The sequence below is a fragment of the Macrobrachium nipponense genome, chromosome 20 (assembly GCF_015104395.2).
Source record: "Macrobrachium nipponense isolate FS-2020 chromosome 20, ASM1510439v2, whole genome shotgun sequence".
Taxonomy (NCBI): Eukaryota; Metazoa; Arthropoda; class Malacostraca; order Decapoda; family Palaemonidae; genus Macrobrachium; species Macrobrachium nipponense.
This window is the reverse complement of record NC_061089.1, coordinates 20,728,452-20,737,396: the sequence shown is the minus strand read 5'-3', so window position 1 is coordinate 20,737,396 and position 8,945 is coordinate 20,728,452. Positions and strand designations below refer to the sequence as shown.

Here is an 8,945-nt window from a genome sequence, read left to right as displayed (position 1 = left end):
AAACAAGATTTTATACATATTTACGGGAATACAGTAATAAGCTGTAAATCCAAAATATACTTCCTGGGATATATGCAGTAAGGCTAAATGATGATAAAGGTTACTTCTGTAAGTCAAATCAAAATCTAATCTCGTGCACTGATAAACGATAAAAGTACAAGAGTTTTACAGTACAGTTTCACTTATAGCATAGATATTTATCATTTAATTTTCTGATAACATGAACATTATAAAGTAAATAGGAGGATAAGAGGTCATTGTACTTAGTGCAAGTTGTAATGAAAATAATGTCAATATTAGTTTTTCGAAATGACGAGCTGAGGAATAATTCAAATATTATAAAACACTATCTTACTTTCAACCATACTTATGCTGCTAATACAAGTAAAATCACAGGTGTCTAAAATTCCTCTTTAGTAAAAGTGATGTGCTGATATTTTGTGATCAATTAAGCTATTGACAGTCCAGTTTTTTCCTTTTTGGTTAAAGGGCTGAATCCTATAAATGAGCTTATCTAAAACAAAGAAACTGTTTTTCATACCTACTTTTTGAGGTAATGTGTGAAATGATGTCTAGATTTTCACTAGGTTCCTCAAAAGATATCGTTAACTTATCTTTATATTTTGGCATATCTCGATAAGTATCAGTCCATTCGCCTTGGGTCATTCTTTTCTCACGTGCACTGATAAAATATCTTCTACAATTGTTTAACAGGTTACAAATCAGCCGTCTGTTCTACGATGCAGGGCTTCAGAGGGCAAGACAATTCTTAGTTGCTGATCATACGTTGAACAGACCAGGGTAATCGAAGCTTTTAGTAAACAGAGGTCTAGAGAGTAAGTTACGCTAGTTCTTTTTCGTTTAGGTTGTTTATGAAACATCAGCACGATTATTGATTACAACGGATACCTATCCCGTTAGTCTTCACATTGGAGAGCCGAAGACAAACTGTTTACATTTTAGTGCCATAACATAACAATTTCGTTCTAAAACACGACTACACAATTAAAAGAACGTAGCAATTAGTCACTTGTGCTTACATGTATTGCCTCAATTGCTGCATTCAGTCACGTGCGCCAGCCTGACTTGCAGAATGTCAACATTGTGAATAAGCATGACTTGTCTGTGAGCTCAACTGGCATTCGTATAAAATGAATGTGCATTCTGCATTATATATATAATATATATATATATATATATATATATATATATATATATACATACATACATACATACAACACAGGTCAGACGTACAAGGCGTTTATTAACACGATAAAGAAGATCAAGGGAAGGAACACGAAGAGATTCACATTATGCTTTAATCCTACGTTTCGTGACAACATCGCCACATCTTCAGGGATTTTTTCTACAAAATAAAGTATATGTTAATATAAAATAAGAGCTGATTACAAGATCCAATAGTTGAAAAGTTAAAACAGTTTAATGGTAAAATTACAACTCTCACTCTTAAATTACATGCACACTTGATTAAAACAGACCAGAAGTACCAAACAACTTACAAATGACGAGAAGACATTCTAAAATTTCAGCTAAACTACACAACACATAAAAGTAACAACAAATATCATAAAAAGTAAAAGTCATATATTCACAAAACCACACCCAAAGCAGCTCAACACTTAACCAACCTTTCAGCATCAAAGATAAAAACACACTAAAACTAAACAACGTCAAGAGGCACAAGGAATGACAGAATAATTAGGCTAAAAACAATGGGACGGCAGAGGAATGGTTGTTTAAAGTTGGAACTCGTAGTTTGATGTTCAGAGTTTCCAAAATCAACAGTTCGTTGGGTTCCCTTGTTTGGCCAATAATGTTAAAATCTTCGTATTTGATTGTAGCTTTACATTTAATAGTGTGCTTTCTTATATAAGATGTTTCAGGGTTAGATAATTTACACCCAGTTCTGTAACTAACGCCCCGATGGGAATCGCCCCTGACCCTGAGAAGACGCCGGGTTGCTCTGGATGTTTTACAAATAATTCTACTGGAGCTGAATTATACTTTTTTCGTTCTACTTTATTTTCCGTTTACGCTCAAGAGAACACAATAACTTTCAGCAGTTCGTAAGGAATCGCTATGGCCTTGGACTTCTCCAGAAATGTCGGAAATTGGAAAAAATATGTATGAAAAAAGAAAAAGTAAGTCTGGACCTTGAGTTCCTGTAATATTGTTCAATTAATGATATTGTTCCAAATTTTGTTAAATTTAAAGTTTATAAAAAATCATTATATCACTCAGTTTTATTCTGACACAATTAGGTATTTACTAAACTACGAAATTAGCTGTAAACAAAGACACCGAACGCCTTAACAAGCAATTTAATAGTTGTCGCCACCAAGTTCTTGAATCGTTCTCTTTTATCAATAGGATTATTTTTACTCAGATTTTTAATAACAGTATTAAAAATTTTATTAATACTACACAATGGAGACACCATAGAAAACTGGCAAACCTTGGAATTATTCTACCAAAATTTCATAGTTGTTATAAAACTATTTTTAATTTTTCGAAATACGTAGTCTAAACTAGAACAATTCCTTTTGTCATTTGGGTTAGATTTTTGCTTACCAAATTTTAAACCTAACTACTGTCAGTTTTTTCTGCTCTTGAAGTGTTATTTCAACGTTTAAAAAATCTCAATTTGTGTAGCGACATTAGCTGCCTACAGAGTGAGTTAATGGTTTTGTCCCAAAATGTTTTTTCAAAACTTGAAACAAACTGGGGCCCCTTTTTAGAACAAAAAAGTCATTTGGAAATTCTCAAGTTCCTTTCTAAACGTGATAACATTATCATTATTAGGCCGGATAAGGGGAGGGGAACGGTAATATTGGATAAAAGTGACTATAATAACAAAATGACTAGTATTTTAAGCGATCGTACCAGGTTCCAGAAAATAGGTATGCCTAGTTATCAAAGCATATTCAAAGTTGAGGATAAAATCAATAGACTTCTCAGAACCTTGAAAAATGACATCATCATTGATGAAAAAGTGTTCCAAGATTTATTTTCCAGTGGTTCATCTTACGGAATTCTGTATGGTCTACCAAAGATACATAAAGATAATGTTCCTCTCCGCCCTATCTTGGTCTCTTACAACACACCTAATTACCAACTGGCAATATTTCTCGTCCCTCTGTTGGAACCGCTGACCACTAATCAGTATACCCTCAAATATTCTGAACAATTTAAAGAACGTATTTTATCCCAGGACTCTGGCTTATTCATGACTAGTTTTGATGTCGAGTCACTATTTACCAACGTACTACCTGTAAGAGAGACCATAAACATTATTCTTGATAAACTATTCCCCGAACCTGAGTCTGTTTACTGTAATTTTAGTTATTCGAATTTTAAAGCTCTTTTAGAATTGGCCGTGCTGGACACGGCAATTATTTTTAATGGACAGCTTTTTAAACAAATTGAGGGGATGGCCATGGGGTCTCCTCTTGCTCGTACCTTTGCGAACATATTCATGGGCTCCCTGGAGGAGCACATTTTTGACGAATGCCCCCTGACCTTACGCCCTCTCTTTTACTCACGCTACGTGGACGACACTTTTATCTTGTTCAACCATGAATTCGATGCTGACAGGTTCCTAGATTTTGCTAATAATTACCCTACTAATACTAATTTTACAATGGAAAAAGTACATAATTCTAAATTAGCCTTCCTAGATATTTTGGTCTCCAAGGAAAATGATTGTTTTAGTACTTCAATTTTTAGAAAGAAAATATTTACTGGGCTTGGTTCCAACTTCTATAGTTTCTGTTTTCTCAATTTCAAACTTAACTCGATACATACCTTACTCTATCGTGCTCTGTCTCTTACCTCTACCTGGTCTCTCTTCCACAACGAAATTACTTTTCTCCTCCAGTACTTCTCCAATAATTGCTTTCCTTCTAAGATCTTTTATAGAATTTTAAATAAACTACTTAATAAAAGGGTTTCTGAACAGCCTATTTGCTTTAAGCTCCCCAAGCTCCCTCTTTATGCCAGTTTCCCGTATCAAATACGAAGGTTTTAAAACTATTGGCCAAACAAGGGAACCAAACGAACTGTTGATTTTGGAAACTCTGAACATCAAACTACGAGTTCCAACTTTAAAAAACCATTCCTCTACTGTCCCATTGTTTTTAGCCTAATTATTCTGTCATTCCTTGTACCTCTTGACGTTGTTTACTCTTAGTGTGTTTTTATCTTTGATGCTGAAAGGTTGGTTAAGTGTTGAGCTGTTTTTGGTGTGGTTTTGTGAACATATGACTTTTTACTTTTTATGATGATTGTTGTTACTTTTGTTTGTGTAATTTAGTTGAAATTTTAGAATGTTCTTCTCGTCATTTGTAAGTTGTTTGGTACTTCTGGTCTGTTTTAATCAAGTGTGCATGTAATTTAAGCGTGAGAGTTGTAATTTTACCATTAAACTCTTTTAAATTTTCAACTATTGGATCTTGTAATCAGCTCTTATTTTATGTTAACGTATTATACTTTATTTTGTAGAAAAATCCCTGAAGACGTGGCGATGTTGTCACGAAACGTAGGATTAAGGTATAATGTGAATCTCTTCGTGTTCCTGCTCTTGATCTTCTTTACCGTATATATATATATATAGAATATATATATATATATCTATATATATATATATATATATAGATATTACATATATATTATACATATATATATACAGATCTATATAGCCTATATATATACATAATACATATAATATATAATATATATATATATATATATAATCTATAATATATATAAATACATTACATAGTATACATATATATATACATATATAATGATACATAATTATTACAATATTAAATATATATATATATAGATATATATATATATATAATATATATATATATATATTATATATATATATACATACATATATATATATATTGTGACGTTTATAGATCGTTCGTCTACCCCGCAATTAACTAAATAATTTGATTTGGAAAACGGCAGCCATTTCTTTAGAATATCAGCTGATTTTTAGTAACCGCGGGAAACCCAAAACCCGCCAGCTAGAGATAGGAAGTTCCCCAGTTGGGGGAAAAGAGTCTTTTATCAGCTGTAGGGACGTATCTCAAAAGGGAAGGGTGTAGGCAGATTGGTACTTCTTAGACCTATACCTTAAGCTCTCTTTCCTGTGACCCCTCTGCTGGCTGTATGCTTGTTTTCCAGGATTTGCCTTGATCGTGGGGGGTTAAGCTGACCTCCAACCCCCAAGCAACCCAACTGAATTCTGCCTCAGTCGGCTGCGAGACGTGATCTCGGACAGAGGTCAAATTACCTGCCTTCCTGTTAGGCCTACCCAGGGCGTGAGTGGCGCGCCGATGACCCAGGCCTCAGACAAAGGGGCCCCCATACTTTCCTACAAAGAGCCACATTTTCTTCGAAGGTCCACACTGAACACGACATCCAGGTACGTCTTGTGGAACAGCATATTGCCAGTCTCTCCCAACCTATTATCATTGTGATCCTCATTCTCCCAATTCAATTTCCAGCAACAAAAGGAATTCATCCCTTTGTTCCCTCTCCCTGCCTCATGGCCGCATGCTTCCCCTTGTGTGATCGTCCCAGACCAATGGAGTCATTGCACACTTCAGTGAAACCTTAAAAGTTCCTTCTCCCCAGTATTAGAGAATTAATTAATCAAAGCGAGAAGTCATTTTTTCTTTCATGTCGTTTAATCTGGGATTCTTTTCCAGATTCCATGAGTCACGTGCCGTCTCTCTGTCCGCAAGTGTGCAGTACCCAAGTTTTATGAAACCAGCTCGAATTAGTCACACTTTAGCCAGCTACCCACTTGTGAGTGATTCTAAGCCCCAACGTGGGGGCCAATAGCATTCATTTTCTCCAGGCCAGCACGGGCCTTTTTGTAAATAAGTAGTTGTTAAGTAACGAGCTGAGTTTTCTGGCGACCTTCCCTCTAAAGAAATTAATAATAACTTTCAGCTTACGGTAAGTTAAAGCAATTCCCTCTTGAAATCCCTAAATTACTTCCGTTTACGTATCTAGCTTCTCTCAAGGCCCTATATACGTAACATTGTCGACCTTCGCCGAGGATATGAACCTAGCTTGCTTAAAAAAAAAACAAAAAAAAAAAGCTTGTAAATCGCGTTAGCCGTTGTAAAAACGTAAAACTGTAAATTATTTTAAAAAACAAAAAGCAAATCAAGCACACTTGCAGGGAAAGAAGACACACTGACTCACGGTAAGGTATTCCATTCATTTATATGATTATTCTATAACCAATGTTAGCTTAAGGTACGTTTAAGTATTTTTATTGTTGAAGTGGTCAAAAGAGCGTAGGTAGAAATCTTATATTGTAACGGCCAGAGCGCCGAGCGAATTCTGTATTTTGTAAATCGCATTGTTGTCGGACGAGCACTAACACGTGTGCAGATAGATGCCAGAAAGGACCAGATCAAACTAGGAAGTGCTTTGCCAGGGTTTATTGCTGTATTAGAAAGCCTAGCTAGTTAGGAGTGTTTTACTAATAGTTACGGCAAAAGAAGTGTACAATTCTTTTGTCTGTGATATGTTAGGGAATCCATTTTTAACTTAGTTTTCATTCCAAGTGTTGGTAACGCTTACCTCTCAGCTAATTCAGCTTAGCGCATTTTCGCGCCTGCGCGGTCTCAACCAGCTTTCGTTTTCGCTCACAGCGGCAGCCATGTTTTTATCCCTTTAAACATTACCTAAACAATTTAAGCAAAGTAACGTAAGTCTCGAAGTTTTAACGTAAATAATATCGATCTCGGTACTAGTATCTATCGTTCTGCCAGAGAAATTAACGTAATTCGCCTTGAATAAGAAAGTAGAATTTTGTGTTGTAAATTGCCTTCGCATTTACAGAGAATCAGCTGATTCGCCATCAATGCTAGCACACCGTGGTGCTAACCCGCTCTTCTCGCCTCACGTGTTTCACCTCGCATCGCTCACTCGCGCGCTGAGCGAAAATTTCATTTCACTTAACGTAACCTCATTTACAATTGTTTGCTAACATCGTTTTCAAATCCTTACCGTAATTTTTCACGTGTCCTCACGTAAAGTTAACGTAAATCTTAAAAGTAGAGTCACTTGCAAGAACTGTTAACGTAAAACGCGTCTTTGTAAATTTCATATTGAAACGCAAATCATTTCATAAGCGCAAGCCGCTAACATTAACGTAAACATCGTTCACCGCGAGCGCGTTATCATTTTTCATAAAACGTTATCAAAAGCAATTCTTTCGTTCACGTTAACGTAAGTGAATCATTTTAAGCAAGAAATTGCGTCATATTAAGGGAGTTCATTCATATATCATTTTTCACCCTCTCCGAGAGAGAGAGAGAGAGAGAGAGAGAGAGAGAGAGAGAGAGAGAGAGAGAGAGAGAGCGAGAAAACCAGAACCCAGTATTCTCGAAGCCAAGAGTACTACATCTTACCATTAATTATAGCATGCCGAATTAACCTTATTTTAGTCTCTTGTGTCTTTCATTTACACAGCGTGATACGTACGCGCATGTGTCCATTGCAGTTTGCAAACATTTATTTATTTCATTTACCGAGTACTTCAGCGAGGGACTGAGCATTTTCAATTATCATTACCTGTCGTTGCCCGAGTGGTCTTTTCATTTTCTTTATCACGAAAGACTTGCGTATACCGCAAGCACAATTCGCACAGTTGTGCCACGCAAATTCATTTACTTCCAGAAAGGGAAAGTCGTTACCAGTTAGGACTGGCCACCACCAGTGCACGTCAGGTCTTACCATTTTACAGTGCCACTAATTCTTTGACACTGTCCATCGACTGGCTGCTGAAGTACTCCCACCTTTTACTTTCTCTCCTCCACTATTACCCCTCTGCCATGAGCAGTGCCATTTCACTTCAGTATATTTAAGTATACTGCATGTAGTGTCCGGGACACACCAGTGCTCCAGCCTCCATAAGTGCCATTGCACCTGTACAGGCCCGTACAGGTAGCCATTAAACCTGCGTGTCCGTCCTTACGGAAACGCCCAATTCATTAATGTCCGTGTACGAGGATCAGTGATCCTTCGGACCAACCCAAGGAACGCCTCCTCATAAGTGCCGCGCACCTGTACAGACGTACAGGTAGCCCTATACCTGCGTGTCCGTCCTACGGAACGCTCATTCATTATAGAGTATCCACCATTTTGGATCACTGAACCAAGGAACGCCTCCTCATAAGTGCCGTGCACCTTTTATTGGACCTACAGGTAGCCCATTCCAGCGTCTCCCAACTTAGGAACGCCCTTAAGTGTGACGTACGCCGTACACTCCATTGATTTTTTCACCTCTTTAGAAGGTGCCAATCCAGAAGTGCCACCAACTTACGGGACACTTCCCAAGTGCCACAGAGCACCCAGTCTTCTCAGACTTTTTCTCTACCACGTCGCAGAACACCTTTCCAAGTGAGTGCCAACTTTCCACAGTAGGCACTCCTATTCCATTCCGTACCCTTCCTGGCCATTATTTTCATTCTTTCATCAGAGCCTCTACTGCAGCCTAAGGGAAATGTCTTCCCCTGCTTCCCGCGACTTCTTTGCCGTAGAGCTCGAGAGGCTCCGAGTCCTCATAAACTCTGGGCAAGGAGGCTGGTTACACTGGACCAGCACTAGACCAGTGGATAAAGGCGCAGCAGGCTGCCGCGCGCCTGCAAGAAAAGAAAAAGGAAGAAAGGGAAAACCAGAGAAAAGCCGGAGAAGCCAGAGGGAGAGAAAAAGAAAGAGAAGCAGAAAGGAAGGCAAGGGAGAGGAGCGAAAAGCATGAGCTCGCTCTCAAGGAGAAGGAACTCGACATCAAGCGGGAGAAGGCCCGTAAGGAGAGTATCCTAGCTCAGCCACTCTGCCAGCTTCCAGCCCTGCACACTGTCTCTCTTAGTCCCGCTGTCTCTGGT

General features: G+C 37.8%; 1 protein-coding gene across 1 annotated transcript in view; it reads left to right on the top strand.

Annotated features, from left to right (window-relative positions):
- Positions 1–725: 725 nt before the first annotated feature.
- The window catches only part of LOC135222922 (uncharacterized), a 50,995-nt gene continuing 42,775 nt past the window's right edge, over positions 726–8,945 (top strand). The window contains exon 1 of the mRNA XM_064261358.1: positions 726–801. The gene's annotated coding sequence lies outside the window, so the exon portion shown is untranslated. The remainder of the gene's footprint in view (positions 802–8,945) is intronic.